General features: G+C 39.7%; 1 pseudogene; it reads left to right on the plus strand.

The window, feature by feature from the left end:
• Positions 1 to 4,246: 4,246 nt before the first annotated feature.
• LOC102967643 lies at positions 4,247 to 5,320 on the plus strand (annotated as a pseudogene).
• The last annotated feature ends 10,544 nt before the right edge of the window (positions 5,321 to 15,864 follow it).

Raw genomic sequence — 15,864 nt, forward strand, 5'->3', positions numbered from 1 at the left:
TTACAATAGTTTATAGGTATCTTGTCATTTTAGAGAGTTGTGTATGCCCTCTGTAGCATGCAGAGACGACCCTGGACACAATAAGGTCAGGGCTCCAGAGAACAGAAGGGCTGATTGTTAAAAAAAACATGGAGTGATTAGGGTAGAGGGGTTCTGCACCCACCAACTGGGATTTTCAGAAAGAGCCAAATGAAATGAAAAGGTGGAAGAGAGAGCTTAAAACGATACAAAGGTGCTTATCAAGACAAGGATGCCTTGGGTAGCCCTCACCTCTGGGGAAATTCTGGAGATGTTCCTGTGAATGTGCTGGACCCACTGCTTGTATCTTAAGACGTGGAAAACTATGGAGATGCTGGTCCAGGTCATGAATCCCAAATGGCCCACAGGAAGGAAGGTTAAAAGTAGGGCAAATGGTGATTGTGTGATCTTGTTATTCAGCACCCCCTGGTCAAATTTCTTTGTGATGTTTCCACTGTTCATTGTCAGTCACAAGAAGAGAGAAAGTGGTATTTACCCCCACAGTGAGGATCCAGCAGCTGATTGTTAGAGAGGTGCACAGAGCTTTTATTTTAAGTTCTATCATCTTGGAGTTCCTGGGGCCAATCGTGGTGTCCCGGAAGACACTCAAGAAGCAGGTGATGCCAATGGATACACCAGTGGCCACTCAGAACATACAAAACAAATATGCATCAAAACTCAACGAAGATATTTTTCAAGCCAGAAGTGTTGCTGAGCAACGTCTTTAATGATGATGAGCCAGAGGTTGGCTACAGTCAGGTGCTTGAGAAGCAGGTCTTAGGAAGGTATTTAATCATTTTTAATTATTTTTTACCATATAGACTTCTCTTTTGTTTGACCTTTATCCCGCTGTAGGATGTGAAGAATAAAAACATTTATTGTCAGGACACCTGGGTGGCTCAGTTGGTTAAGCGTCCAACATTGGCTTAGGTCATGATCTCATGGTTTCTGGGTTTGAGCCCTGCGTTGGGATCTGTGCTGACAGCCTGGATCCTGCTTTGGATTCTGTGTCTCCCTCTCTCTCTGACCCTCCCCTGCTCACACACTGCCTCTGCCTCTCCCTCAAAAATAAATGAACTTAAGAAAAAATTTTAAAAAACAAAAAAGAACATTTATTGTCATTTTGATAGGAATTCCCATTTCCCAAATACCAAGCATTAATGATGTTATCCCCACTTTAGTTTATGCTGGTTATTAACTTTTCTTATGCACTTTGGCATACTTCTGAATTTTTAGCTTCACTGATCTCATAATCTGTTTATAAATAAACATCTCATAAGGATATCCATACTGATTTTTTTAAGTTTTTGTGAATATTTTTATTTGTTCATTATTCTGTAAGATTTTTGCAGTAACATTGCTAGTTCGAAAACCTATGTCAATATATTTAAAAAACTATATCAGGATCAAATTAAATTCATAAATTAGGTTAAGGAGAATTGACCTTTTTATAACATTGACTTTTTCTACCCAAGAACATGACATGAATTTATATTCATTTATTTCTATTTTCATATATTTCAGGAATGTTTAATTTTTTCCCCCATATAGGCTTTACACATTTTTGTTAGTTTCATTACTGGCTAGTTTATTTCATTTATTTTTTAAAGCTATTTATTTATTTGTTTATTTTAGAGAGAGAGTGGGGGATAGAGGCAGGTGGAGAGAGAGAGAGAGGGAGAGAGAGAGAGAGAGAGAGAGAGAGAGAGAGAGAGAGAGAGAAAATCCCAAGCGAGCTCCACACTCAGTGCAGCACCAGACAGGAGGCTTGATCCCATGACCCTGGGATTACAACCTGAGATGAAATCAAGAGTCGGATGCTTAACCAATTGAGCCACCCATGTGCCCCTATTTCATCTTATGTTACACTTTCTTAATAACCTTCTTAATAACTCATAAATGTGTCTTTATTGCACCTAGGCTATTGTATAAACATATCCTGTGTACATGGGGGCCTGGTTGGCTCAGTCGGTTAAGCGTCCATCTTGGGCTCAGGTCATGATCTCACAGTGTGTAGGTTCAAGCCCCGCATTGGGCTCTGTGTTGAAAACTTGGAGCCTGGAGCCTGCTTCAGATTCTGTGTCTCCCTCTCAATCTGCCCCCCCCCCAAAAATAAATAAACATTAAAAAGTGTTTTTAATAAAAAAATAAAAAATACTAGCCTATGTACAAAAAGGCTATTGTTTTTGTATGTCAGTATTATGTCCTATTAGCTTACTGAATTATTTTTAATACTGGATTTTCTATCAGTTCCTTTGTGTTTTGGGACATATACTTGAATCATATACAAACATAGTTCTGCATCTTTGTTTCTAATTCTTAGGGCATTTTAAATGGCCCTGGCTAACCCCCCAATACAATGACAAATTAATAGAACAGGTGACCATGTACGTTTTTTAGTGTGGTTTTCTGGCCTTAGTGGAATATCTCTAGTGTTCGTCTATGAGCAAAACAAAGAGTTTGTCTAGTTGGGAAAGGTCCAACTGTGTTCTGTCTCTAAAATAAATAAACATTAAAAAAATTTTTAAACAAAAAGATTATAATTTCAAAATTAATCTGCCATTCAATAACGTGAGCAAGAGTCACAGAGACATTTTCGGGAGCAATAATGTGATTTCTCTAAAGGCATGTGTGTGTGATAATGAGTGCGATGGAACTAATTAAAATACCTGGTTCACAGCACGAATAGCAGGACTGAATGGGAATTGCTGAAATGTGTTCTTCTGTAACTTGAGTGTGATGTGCTTAATGGAAACAGTAAATGTGTCTCTACTGCAAATCTCTGTAGTCTCTTGATCTGTGAGATAATCTTCATGAAATTAGGAAAGGTCCTTTATGAAAAAGTTAACATTGTAACCGATGGTTTCAAAGAGCAAAAAATTAAGGAATTTATTTTTGTATTTTAATTTAAATTAATAAATTAGTTTAAAAATAAAATCTCATCAGGAAAAAATTTTTAAGTTATATTTCCTCTGGTTTAAAATCATTTCAGTAGTATTCCCAGCTCATGATTCACCTTTCTTGCTTTTCAATTTATTTCAACGTTTTTTGTTTTTTGTTTTTTTGTTTGTTTTTTTTTTTTTTTTGGGACAGAGAGAGACAGAGCATGAACGGGGGAGGGGCAGAGAGAGAGAGAGACACAGAATCGGAAACAGGCTCCAGGCTCCGAGCCATCAGCCCAGAGCCTGACGCGGGGCTCGAACTCACGGACCGCGAGATCGTGACCTGGCTGAAGTCGGACGCTTAACCGACTGCGCCACCCAGGCGCCCCGCTTTTCAATTTATTAAATGCCCAAGATTCCAAGCCCTCAAATTCCATTTGGCAGGTTTGTGCTGTATTTAAATAGCTTTTTGAAATCAAATATCAATTCAAGTTTCAGGGTTTTTTTTATAAAATAACATACAGTGATGTGATCTTTAAAGAGGATTAATATTTTCTGCCCTAATATGCTTTATCACTATGTGATGTTTCATGTCCCATATGTTAGCACACAGTGCAGTTCTGCCCAATAATTTCTGTTACGGATGCCATTGTCCTTTTGGTCCAGGCAAAAAATGAAATGAGTTCAGCTGCCATCCTAACAGTTGTCTGCATTAAATAAATCAGACTGGCTCAATAAAATTACTCAGTGCATGTATAATTTATTAATACCTTTGAATCTTCACTCCATAGTTATATTGGTTATAAAGAATACTTAAACGAAAGTGGGAAATGATCAAACCAGATTTAGTAAGTAAAATAAATTTAAAATATGACAAGGTGTGTGTGTGTGTGTGTGTGTGTGTGTGTGTGTGTGTGTGTGTGCGTGTATCCATAATGAGGTACCTGGCATTGTATAGTACCGTAGCAAACATTCATGTCACTGCAACTAGGCAACCAAGGTTCAAATCGTGATTCCTCTGCTATTTACATGAGTCACTTAACTTCCCATGCTTAAATTCTCCTCGTCTATAGAATGAGAGTAATGTTAGTTCCTAACTCATAGGGTTGTGAATATTATATAAGTTGCAATAGGGAAAGCAGTAATAACAGTGACCCACACATTGTAAGTGCTATAAAAAGACACACATGTAACTTTGGACATCTCTTAACAAAAGACAATAGAGTTTAGATGTTCACTCTCAGGGAAAGGGAGAGGTAAGTGAAGATTTTATTTTCCATGAAAGTGTAGCCCAAAACTCATTTTCATGCAGAATCCTCTACGTGTGAGTTCTGGACAATGACAGAATGGCCTCAGTGGATTTGAATATAGTAGTGATCTTCCTATTCCACATAGTCATTGGAATCCTGGGCAGTTTCTCACTCTTCTATCATTAGATGTCCCTTTGCTTCAGGGGATGCAAGCCGAGATCCACAAAGTTGGTTCTCAGGCACCTGAGTGTAGCCAACTCCTTGCCCATTCTCTCTAGAGGAATCCCAGAGACGATGGCAGCGCTAGGGCTGAAACATTTCACCATTTATTATGGATGCTATGTTCTTTTATATGTTCACGGAGTGGCCAGAGGTATGTCCCTTTGTTCCACCTGCCCTTGAGTGTCTTCCAGGCCATCACGATCAGCCCTGGGAACTCCAGGTGGGCAGAGCTTAAAGTGAAAGCTCCAAAGTACATTGGCCCCTCAAGTATCCTGTTCAGGGTGTTCCACATGCTAGCAAATAAGTTTTTTCCCATTTATATGACTGTAAATGAAACAACAAAACGATTACCAAAAAAAGCGTTTGGGATATTGTTGTGCTTCACAGTGTAGAGACAAGATCACAGGCTCATTATAGGCAGCAATGACATCTTTCCTTGACATTTTGTGTTTGGGACACATGACGTTGGCCAGCAGCTCCATGGTTTTTCTCTTTCACAGTCACACGCAGAGGGTCCAAAGCATCCATAGGAACAATCTCTCCCCCACACCTCCCCTGAGACCAGAGCCACCCAAAGCATCCTTGTTTTGGTGACTACCTTTGTATCGTTTAATGCCGTTGTGTCCATCATTTATGTTTACGTGGCTCCCTTTGATAATTCTAGTTGGTGGCTGGTGAATGTCACTTTACTAATCATTGCATGTTTTCCAAGTATTAGCCCTTTTGTTCTCATGAATCATGACCCCAGCATATTCAGACTGTACTGTGTCTGCTGTGGAAGAAATACATAATTACCTCATCTCATCAGGGATATATGAATATTCTTCCACCTGTTCAGTCACTGATGCAGTGAGACCTCAAGGAATGTTAAGAACCATAATGAGCCAGTTTCATTGCAGAGAGATGGGTGAGTGAGACACTGACATCAGCTTAATATGAAATACTAAAGAGCATGGTACACGAAATCATCTGTAATTAATATGTGTATATTTATATAGTTGTTTTTTTATTTAAAATTTTTTTAATGTTTATTTTTGAGAGAGAGACAGAATGTGAGTGGGTTGGGGCAGAGAGAGAGGGAGGCACAGAATCTGAAGCAGGCTGCAGGCTCCAAGCTGTCAGCACAGAGCCTGATACGGGGCTCGAACTCACAAGCTGTGAGATCATGACCTGAGCTGAAATTGGTTGCTCAACTGACTGAGCCACCCAGGCGCCCCAATAGTTGTATTTTTTTTAATGGTAACAGTGGAGAAGTTAAGATTCCAGAAAACAGTCCTGAAATAAGGTGAACATACTGGCAATACCACTGAATGTGTAATTTTCAAATTGAGATATTAAATTTTCCCAAGATGTACCTGAGAGTGGAATTGTAAATCCTGATTTCTGATGCAAATGGCCTGGGGTGAGGGTGGAGGGAAAACTAGGTTTACTTACTGCTGGATCTGGAGGCTATGCTATGAATGTTATGCCTCATATCTAAGAGAAATGGTGGACGTTTGAAATATAATGCTTATGGGGCAAGATGAGTGCATGCAAATATTTTCTGGTCAATATTTGAAGAGTAAACTGTGGGGGACAAAGAGGAACATAGGAAGAATTTTAGAATTCTGAATTTTAGAAAGGGTGCAGGTGCAGCCAGTAAACAGATTGCGTATGTGGGAAAAGACTGAATGACTTTTGAGATGTTTACAAGGTAGACTGTTCTGTGTTAAATCTTGATGGCAGTTGGCTGTGTTGGTGAGAAAGAGATTTCAAGATGGACTTCTGCTTTTCCAGCTTGAGGTTATGGAGGACCATTTCTTCAAGCTTGGTGGCTTGGTGCAGGAGACGAGTAGCAGTTTGAAGCTGGAGTATATGAACAGATTTTGTTTAAAAAGGGATAGTATCGCTTTTGAATCACTACCAAGGCAATAGACACCATTGAAAGGAAAAAAAAAAGATATTAACTGAAACATAGAACTATTTTATGGGCACCTGGCTGGCTCAGTCAGTAGAGTATGCATCTCTTAATCTACGGATGGTGACTTTGAGCCCGTTATTGGGTGTAGAGATTACTTAAAAATAGAAAATTAAAAAAAAAAACAAACAAAGATTTTATGGGCGCCTAGGTGGCTCACGCAGTTGGGTGTCCATCTTTGGCTCAGGGTATGAACTCGCAGTTCATGAGTTCGAGCCCCGTGTCAGGCTCTGTGCTGACAGCTTACAGCCTGGAGACTGCTTCAGATTCTGTGTCCACCCTCACTGTGTTCCTCCCCTGCTCACACTATGTCTCTCTCACTCTCAAAAATAAAGATTTAAAACACTTAAAAAGAAGAGGTTAACATAATTCACTGTTATTAAATCATAAACATTTGCAAGTTTTTCAAAGTAAACATTTTAGTTTGGAATAACTTAGATTTGCAGAAAATTTGTAAATATAACACTGTGAGTTCCAAAATATCTCTCACCCAGAACCCCCAATGCTACCACCTTAACCTTACCATAGTTCATTTTCACAACTAGGGAACCTACATCGCTATGTCATAGTTAAATAACTCCAGACTTTATTTACATTTCAATGGTTTTAACACAGTCATTTTTCTGATCAGGATCCATCCAAGATTTTACATTATATGTAGCTGTCCTGTCTCCCCGGTCTCCTCTGCTCAGTGGAGCACGTTCTCACACTTTCCTTGTTTTTCATGACAGGTTTGAGGTATACGGGTCCCTCACATTTTAGAATGCCTCTAAAGTTGAATTTCTCAGAAGTTTTCTTTTTCTTTTCCTTAAGTTTTTTTATTTGATAGGGAGGACAGGGGGGCAGAAAGAGGGAAAGAAAGAATCCTGAGCAGGCTCCATGCGGTCAGCGCAGGGCCTGACCTGGGGCTTGATCCCACTAACTGTGAGATCATGACCTGAGCTGAAATCAAGAGTCAGTCGCTCGACCAGCTGAGCCACCCATGCGCCCCTGAAGTTGTTCTCCTGAATAGACTGGGTTTATGGATTCTTGAGAAGAATATCACATCTCATCACGGCATACAGTCTGAGAGGTTTCATGCAATTAACACGAGTTACCTTGGATGATGTTAAACATGATCAGTTAGTTAAGGTCATGTTCACCAGACTCCTCCACTGTAAAATTACCATGCATGCCTTTCCATACTCTATTCTTTGGGAAACTCTAAACACAGCCCACAGTCAAGTGAGGGGGCGGTGGGGGACGATGGTACTTGAGGGTAGGGGTGTGCTGTTGAACTAAGCTCCACATCCTAGAGGGCTAAGTAGCCCCATTTATTATCTGCCATTCTTCTGTGTGGAAGCTGTGTCACTTCTCCTTCATTTATGTGTTTATTCAATTGGTTCCTCATATCAGCATGAACTCATTTATACTTATTTTATACCTTGTGTTATACTTCAATGCTCTGCAAATTATTTAGTTGCTTAGATTGTTCAAGCTTTGGTCATTGGAAGCTGTGGTATAAAGTACACTCAGGGGGCGCCTGGGTGTCTCCATCAGTGAAGCATTCAATTTCAGCTCAGGTCATGGTCTCACAGCTTGTGGGTCCAAGCCCCCCATTGGGCTCTGTTTTTATAGATCAGAGCCTGGAGACTCCTTCGGATTCTGTGTCTCTCTCTCTCTCTGCCCCTCCCACTCTTGTGTGCGTGCATGCACTCTTTCTCCCAAAAATAAACATGAACACACACACACACTCACCTGGTCTTTGTCTCAGGTTCCTGGCTCAGAGCTTCAGAAACCTTTAAGATTTCCTAAGTGGTAGGCATGTCCTTATTACACTAAGGAGGCAACTCTGGGCAAGGGTTCCCCACAGAACTTCAAAATGGGGGACTGGACACCTCTGAAAGACCAACTGTGTGATTGAATGGAAATGCTTAGCAGCCCAACCCCTAGGGAGAGGATTGAGGCTGACTGGGGATTGAGTTCAGTCATGTGGCCAATGATTTAATCAACCAAGTCTGGGTAGTGAAGCCCTGATTAAACACCTGGAGTTGCTCCTGGGAGCTTCTTTGTGGGGGACAAAAGCTACTGTATGGGCAGTCCTCCCAAACCCTGCCCTATGGATGCCTTAATGTGGCTCTTTATTGCTATCCTTTACAATAACATGTGAAATGACAAAACTAAAACAATTTAGTAACGAGTTTGCTGTCTTTTATTCCAGGGAAGACAACCCTTGATTTGGGGAGGACAGAGCCTCCCATGCAGGGAGTGGAGTGCTCTTCCTGATGGATTTGGGGCAAGATTGAGTTTTAGAAGAGGCAGTGCAGAAACAGAACATGTTTGGCTAGGAGGTCGGGGATTTCCTTAGAAGAACAGAACTGCTATTTTTCAGTATAAGGTCGGCCAGCTGAAACTGAGTTAGAGGTCTGTGATTGGTATATATTAGGTTTCTTTGCTGATGTTTCACATAAGAGCAGGCTGGTTTAGATTTGTGATATGGGTCGGGCACCTGGGGTGGCCTCCATTTTTTGTGTCCCAATATACCAAATAACTTTATCAAGGATTATCATACATATAGCACTTTCCGAGTTCTGTGAGTCTTCCCTGCAAATATTGAACAAGAGGGGATCAGAGGAAGCCTTAAATTTGTAGTTGGCTGGAGATGCGTGGGAGGTTTGGGAATGCCTGACTCATGACTGGTGTCTGAAGTGGAGGCAGTCCCGGGAACAACTTTGCCCTTAACTTGTGGGGTCTGTACTAAGACCAAATAAAGTCAGAATTATACTGAATTGAAGGATACCCAGTTGGTATCAGAGATTTGGCGACAGGTGGCAGGATTTCTTTCAGGTTTGGCTATTATGGCCCTTTGATATGTCCCCATTTTTTTTTTTTTTTATTACTTCCTTACTCTTAACATTCTGCCACTACAAGATCCCCCAGGCACATCTTGTATTTTCCCTGCTCCTGCCATAGAATCAGCCACAACTCCAAGGAGCCTTTTATTAGAGAATAGTGTTAGAAACCAAGATGTGGGTGCTGAATGTTCTCCTTGATACTGGGATGTCTTTGCTCTTAGTCTGAGTAGACCGACCTGGAATTACCTGTCCTCACACAGATCTATAGTTTTCTCTTTGCTGTTTTATTTACTTATCTACAGCTACCTCCGTGTGCATACTGATGTCCCTGACTTTGATCCCATACTTCAGGGTTCATTTTAGCCTTTCCCCCCTTGCTTTTGTGTACATATCTGTATTTACCAAGTAGTGTGGCATCACATGCCTTTGAAGAGTTTTGCATCTGTTCCACTATGGTCCCATGCTCTCTGCACACTGCCTATGCCTACGCCTATGCACTGCACATGCCTGCAACCTTCCAACTCTGCTCCATTCGCCTGCCCCTGCAATGGCAATGCTCACAGCAGTTTAAGATACTGCACGTGGTATATATCATATGTGGGGGTTGTTGCGGGGATGGAAGAAGTAAGAAAGGTGGGAAGTGCCCCCCATTATCAGGCATCCAAGATCAGGAGATTCCTGTATTCTTCCAACATGTGAGCACATTGTGGAGACACACATGTGCATGCAGACTCTTTGAACATAATTACATACATGGGACTGGGAATGTGGGAATACAGGCGAGTGTGTGTAAATGTGAGTGTGTGCCTGTATTTGATGTGTGTGCATGAGTGAGTTTTCTATGGAGTGCATGTTTGTGAGGTTATGACTGTGCGTTTGAGTATATGTTACGCATATGCACACGTTTGCATCTGTGTGTAATGTTTCTGTATTTGTGTGTGTTTGTGAACCAAGGTTGTCCACCATCATGATTCTAGTGTCTGACTTGGATATGGGGAGTATTTGTGTATTTGTGTGTAGTGAAAATAAAGGATTAATTAGGATTCTCGTGTCATTCTGGTACACGTACCCCTTTATGATTATGAAATAGATTTCATTATTCCCGGCCATGTTGTTTGCTCTTTAAATATAGTTAATATAGCTACTTTATTTTTAGTAACGTTTATGTTATCTTTTGTCCAAGATTTTACTTTGTGTCCTTAATTTGTGAAGTGAATTTCCCGCAGGAAATATATTGTCTGTTTTTAAAAACTTTAATTGTCAGGGGCGCCTGGTTGGCTCATCTGTTTATAGGTTCTAAGACTCTTGGTTTCAGCTCAGGTCATGACCTCATGGCTCTTGAAATGGAGCCCCATGTTGGGCCTACACTGACAGCACAGAGTCTGCTTGAGTTTCTCTCCTTCTCTCTCTCTCAAAATAAATAAAACTAAAAAAAAAAAAATTAGTGACAATGTTTGCTTTTCAATGGAGCCTTTAGACTATTTCCTTTTACAGGTATTATTATATAGATTTACATTATCTTGCTGTTGCTTTTATAATGTCTCCTTTGCCCTATTCCCTCTCTTTCTGTCTTCTTTGATATAACTCAGTTTTTACAGATGATTTTGTTTTAAATCCTTTTCTTTGGTTCAGTGGTGTTACCTGTAATTATTTTTTGTGTATTTGCTTTAGGGGTTATCCTACACAGATGACCACAGTATACCTTCACATGCGTCTATACTTCTTCATACAGAGCATCTGACCTTTCCTTTCCACATGGACTTCCATTTCTCCACTCCTGCCCTGTGCTACCATTAATATAGGTTTCTTTTACACATACCATACACATATATACTACACTATTAGTTTCTTAAACAGTCCACTGTATTTTAAAGGGGTTTAAAAATAGGAAAGACAGTTTTTATTTACTCATATAGTTACTACTTCTAGTGCTCTTAATTCCTTTGTGTACATCAGGAGTCTGCCACCTACAGAACATGAGCCAAGTACAGCCTACCGTCTGTTTTTACGTGAAGTGTAACTGGAATGCAGCCACACTCATATTTAGGTACTTTTGACCCAATAAGGACATACTGGAAGAGCGGTAACAGAAACAGTATGGCCTACAAAGAATAAAATATTTATTTATTTTCCTTACATAAAAGTTTGCCGACCTCTCAGAGTCACATTATCATCACACCAGAGTTAGTATAAAATTGGTATATGAAACATACTGAAAAGTCAATATTGTAATTAAATATTAGGCAATGGTGACAATATTGGTCTCAACTGGAAGACTAGGAATAATTGGGAACTACTAGGTCTTGTACTAATGAGGAAAACATGAAATGTGTGATTTTGTTACAATTCAATTTTCAAGTATCTTATGTTAAAAATGTGATGATACTGACATTGAAGACATAACTGAGGTATAAAAGACCCACCAAATATTACTTGATACAGATTCGTAAATGGAAGAAGCAATACACTCCTGACTGGCTACAGGGGTAGACAACAGGAAAAGTATGTATCTTAATAAGTCCTGGGATCAGCTCCCTAGATAGTTTTAACAAATGATATTTACTATCTTTCCATGAATTCATTAGCACCTCCCATTGCTGTGTTCTCTTGGTAGTGGTAAATCTGCCATAAAGAAATAGGTCTGTGCCTTCTCCAAATAGGTCATGGTTTTGGGTCTATTCCATATAATTTTAGCTATTATTAAAATTTGAAAAATGTTCACTACAAGGAGTCCCAAATTTTATTTAGTTAAAATGTTTAACTAAATAAGGCATTTGTTATGTTAAATAGGCGTAAGACTAAAGGGAGACATAAAACAGGGAAGAGGGAGAGAGCAGGAGTAGATGAAATCAGAGATGCAAGGAGGGTTGGGGCCAGCAAACTTTACAGGGCCTGTTGGTCCATGAAGTGACTTTGATTTTCCTTTTGGAAATGAGAAGCCATGAGAGGATTTTGAACAGAAGTCCCCAAGTTTAAACGTCTCCAGTAGAATCTTAATATCACATTTCACCAAGCCACACACCAATTGTGAATATTCTGGATCCACTGTAAAATGTTCCCATTCGGGTAATTTTCTGCTTGTTTCCTCCACCTCCTTGTCCGTCCGCATTTGTATTTGCATGATACATTTTCAGTGGTTTCTACTTGTGGGCATTGCCTGAAAACATTGTTTAAATTAGGAAACCCTGTGGTGTATCATTGTACATGAACATATGTATGGTACTTTTACCACTATCATTTTTTATCCTCATAGACTTACCTTATAGATATATACTTGAAGGCCAGGAATTTTGTTTCCTGCTAATATCCGTGATTAGAATAGTTGCTGACTGATAGAATGAGTGAATGCATTTTTTCTGTGCAAGGTAGAAAGTTACTGCGGGGTATAAGCTCAGAGACTAATAGTTCAAATGCTCAAGGAAACATGTAATTCTGTTTGTGACACCAAATTCCTTACTCCTGTAACTTTCTATCCTAACATTCTGAACATCTGCCATAAACTCTCAAGCTGTATTTTGTTCATATTTTGAGTTGTAGGTATGTGCGAAACAGCTCTATCTCATCAGTGAAGGATTGTTTTAGTAAAGCTTTTCTAAGCTACAAAATGTTAAATTCAGGATTCCCTCTCAAATGTTCCACTCTACTCTCAATACAAATATTAATCTTATTGGTTAGGTAGGACAGTTTTATTTGTGAGTGACAGTCCTCCTGGAAATCAGTGGCTGAAACAACTAGGTGGTTTATCATTCTCACATAACAGGAGGCCCAGAGATGCAGGTTGGGATGGGACGGGTCTCCTGGGCAGTCCTCTGCCTGCTCCACCTCCCTTAGCACTCAGCACTCTCTCTCCTTACAGCAGGATGGCCACTGTAGGACCAAGAAGGATGAATGGGGAGGGGCAAAGGCCTTTTCTTTATTAGGTTTTGTCTAATTTACACAGAAATAATCCCAGGAGGTTTTTCCTAATCAGCTACATATTTTAATAATGCAATTTTTGGGGCGCCTGGGTGGTTCAGTTGGCTAAGCAGCTGACTTTGGCCTGGTCATGATCTCATGGTTCATGGGTTCAAGCCCCGCAGTGGGCTCTGTGTGACAGCTCAGAGCCGGGAGCCTGCTTTGGAGTCTGTGTCTCTGTTTCTGTCTGCCCCTCGCCCACTCCCTCACTCTCTCAAAAATAAACATTAAGAAAATGTTTTAATAATGCAATTTTGATAAAGATATGGGTGGGGGGTTGGGTGGCTCAGTCAGTTAGTTGAGTGTCAAGACTCTTGATTTGGGCCCAGGCCATGATCCCAGGGTAGTGGGATCGAACCCCGTGTCAGCTCTGCACCGAGCGTGGAGCCTGATTCTCTCCCTCTCCCTCTCCCTCTCCCACTGTTCCCTACTTGTGTGCACTCTGTCAAAAATAAATTACTTAATTAAATACAATAAGGATACTGGGGAATTTTCAAATGTCATATTCATGCCTCAACAACAGAAGATAACAAGATGGTAAAGAAAACATTTTGCAGACCAGGTTTAAATATACCCCTTATTAATATTAAATGACAAGGTAGTCAAGGATAACTGTAGAATGAAACATTTTGTCAGTGGACTTTGTTCTTTATCCAGAGTATAATGTTGTGTGCAACCCACCAGCAGTCTGAGAGGTGTTAAAAATGTGTCAAAAATTACTAATCCTTAGTGTCTTCTAACTTACAGAATTCCTTTGAAATTTATTAATTTTATTTACATGAATTTAAAACTAATTTGCCAAGTTTCAATACAGATATTCTAATTCTAGTACCTTTTTGAAAAGTTTTTTAAAGTTTGTTTATTTTTCCATGCTCAATGTGGAGCCCAACCTGAGGCTCAATCCCACGAACCATAAGATCATGACCTGAGACAAAATCAAGAGTTGGATGCATAATTGCCTGAGCCACCCAGGCATTCCCTGATTCTAGTATCTTGGTAGAAAACTGGAAGGACTGATTTTGAGATTCCGTTCATTCCATTCTCCTTTAAAGCGAGAGATCTACAAAAGGCTTATAGTGGGAAAATGTTCTATCACTTCTGAATGTATATTAATATTAGACTATAACTTACTAGAAAAAGAATCATGACATGGTCTAAAAATGTCTTTGGTAGTTTAGCTCAACTGTAGTTCACAACCAGTTTCCATAATCATATTGTGTGGTGGGGTCTATGTGTGCATCAGGAAAGAGAAGGCAGTAGTTAGCATGAGGAAGATTGTGATCTTTCCCAACGAAGTCAGTTAGGAGAAACATTCAGTTTTATATTAAAGAGTCTGACTCTACTTTTGATGCCCAACTAATGATATCTGTGAAGCGTCATTACAACCTCTTACTATTCTGCCCATCTGGACAGGAAAAGCTAATAATGACTCCTGAGAGGCCTTTCCCTTGGCCGTAGTTATAAATTCACAGTGTAAATGAGTACCATCACCCCGGCCCCGCACAGTATGCATTGTAACAAAGTAGCCACCATTCCCTGCTTTCTCTAGCCATTTTCAGAACTTGAGAAGTCTACCGTGCTCTCCCGAGAAAGCATCTTTATGTAATAAATACTCTCCGAACACTTGAGTGAATAGAGTCATCATTCTTGACATCCAAACATCCTGTTCCAGTGGAGTAAGCACAAGTGCAAATGAGCAAAAAATGTTTGAGGGTAAATATGTGAGACTTCTCATTATCAAAAAAGATTCCCATTGTGTGTGTTCATTCTTGAGTAAATTCATGAACGTTTACCTTTTCAAATTATTTCCCTGAGCACACCAGCACAAAATATAGATTGTGTTACCTTTATCCTTACTTCTTACAGTATCTTCTTAACTTCTTGTCTTCTTATAGTATCTTTATCCTTACTTCTGAAATTTTCTTTTACTTCCCAATACTTTTCATATGCCTACTTTTTGTTTTCATTTAATGTAACGGTGCAACACACTAGTCTCATTTTAGCATAAAAGGTATGTATAAATATCATCATATGGAGTATATTCATGAATGGGGAGGCAGGTTTTAGAGGGTGAGAGTTTGAAATTGCACCATGGTTATTTTCATTACAGCGACAAAAATAATCTGACATATACTATGAACTTTGAGATATACTGAGATATACTATGAATTTGAACTCTCAAATTCAACTTATGAATATATATTTCCTGAACTGCATATCTGAATCTAACATGGAAAAAAATTATGATATTCAACCTACAGAGCCAAAGGATGTATTATTAGTGTTCATTATGAAATGCCCCAAGGAGGTGGGATGCACATGGGCTAATAACAGTCACATGATTCATTTAGGGTTACACAAAAGCTTACGTTTTAGTTACTTAGATATGAGAAATAGGGTATCCTAAATCAAATAGTATCAAAATGCAATTTCAGTGGTCAAATTTGAATCCTTCACAAGCATACTACTTTTGGGTTTGTTTTTGTTTTGTTTTGTTTTGAGAGAGCACAAGTTGGCAAGAGGGGCAAAGAGAGAGAATCCTAAGGCTCCACGCTCAGCAGAGAGCCCAACAGAGAGGTTGATCACATGACCCTGAGCCAAAATCAAGCCAGACACTCAACACACTGAGCCACCCAGTCACCCATACCTTGGTTCTTCTGATTAAAATGTCCTCTGTAACTTTTCAGTTTCCAAAAATAAGAGTAATTTTTATTCATCCATGATATATAACTATTACCTTTCAAAGA

This window comes from Panthera tigris, chromosome E2 (genome assembly GCF_018350195.1).
Source record: "Panthera tigris isolate Pti1 chromosome E2, P.tigris_Pti1_mat1.1, whole genome shotgun sequence".
Taxonomy (NCBI): domain Eukaryota; kingdom Metazoa; phylum Chordata; class Mammalia; order Carnivora; family Felidae; genus Panthera; species Panthera tigris.